This window comes from Trachymyrmex septentrionalis, unplaced genomic scaffold (genome assembly GCF_001594115.1).
Source record: "Trachymyrmex septentrionalis isolate Tsep2-gDNA-1 unplaced genomic scaffold, Tsep1.0 scaffold127, whole genome shotgun sequence".
NCBI classification, from domain to species: Eukaryota; Metazoa; Arthropoda; class Insecta; order Hymenoptera; family Formicidae; genus Trachymyrmex; species Trachymyrmex septentrionalis.
In genome coordinates, this window is record NW_017304406.1 from 1,382,674 (window position 1) to 1,383,781 (window position 1,108).

The window sequence follows — 1,108 nt, forward strand, 5'->3', positions numbered from 1 at the left end:
GGTCAGCGGGGCCAGCGGGGGATGGAAGAGAGGGGTAAACGGAGCGCCTCTTGGCGTGGGAATGGGGGTGCTCCGTGGACGAAGAGGGGTGTAGTCGCGGGAAGGTTGGCAAAGTGGAAGGATAGTCAAGTGGAATAGTAGGGGTGGGCGGAAGGGGTCGGTGGCGCGGGCGAGAGGAGGTTGCCGCGAGTTCGGTGAGCCCGCAGTTCTCAGGGTGGCTCGTCAGTTCGGCGGACGACCGTGCGAGAGCGCCGTCGTGGCCGGCGTGATCGATCCCTATCGCTCTCTATCGGCTGTCCGCTCCGCGCGGCGGCATTCGTGGAGCATTCGCGCGCCCGCACCCCCGGTAAGCGGAACGTGCCGCGAAACGGTGGAAATTCTCTCTCCTCGAGGGAGAGAGCGACCCCCGTCGTGCGCGCGCGAGGGGCGTCACGAATCGCTGTCGTCGTGGCGATGACGTCGCGCCGCCGACGTCTGGTGGTCGTAGCGACGACGTCGCCAGCCGCCGCCGAGTAGTAAGGCCGCACTACAGGCGCGACGCAGCGACGACGCCAGCCGAGCAGCCTGAGACTGAAACTCGGCCTTCCGACGGCGCGTGGACTGGCGTGGACGCGGTGGCGACGGCGACGGCGGGGAAACCCCTTATCGACCCTATCCGCGGTGGCTGGCTTAACCTTGCGGCCCGGTCTCTAGACGGCCGACTTCTATCTAAACAGCCAAGGTGCGTCTCGCTTCGTCTCGTTCCTCGCGCGTTCCTTCCCGATCCGAGATTTCCGAGGCATACATCTCTCCCACCTTCGGTGCGTGCGACCGCGAATAACGGATAACTCATCGAACTGTTCCATCTCCCGAATTATTCCACCTCCCCGCCTGCGAACCTTGATCCACGTTGACGCGTCTAACCCGGTCAATCACCCGCTTTGGCACGCGCAAATCCGTTGAGCCTGCCTGTCAGCCAGCCAGCCAGCAGCCAGCGGTCGGTCGCGGCGGTCGGTGTCGCGGTCGGAGCCGCGCGCGTCGAGTGCCGGTCGCGCTTGATCGAGCCTCAACCGCGTGCGTTTATGAGAGAGAGAGAGAGAGAGAGAGAGAGAGAGAGAGAGAGAGAGAG

The 1,108-nt window shown here is 65.0% G+C and overlaps 1 protein-coding gene across 2 annotated transcripts in view; it reads left to right on the forward strand.

The window, feature by feature from the left end:
• The first annotated feature begins 343 nt into the window (after positions 1 to 343).
• The window catches only part of LOC108756491 (gamma-aminobutyric acid type B receptor subunit 2), a 30,975-nt gene continuing 30,210 nt past the window's right edge, over positions 344 to 1,108 (forward strand). The window contains exon 1 of one of the 2 annotated variants that reach the window (XM_018500358.1): positions 344 to 721. The gene's annotated coding sequence lies outside the window, so the exon portion shown is untranslated. The remainder of the gene's footprint in view (positions 722 to 1,108) is intronic. The other variant, XM_018500356.1, reaches the window with a different exon arrangement.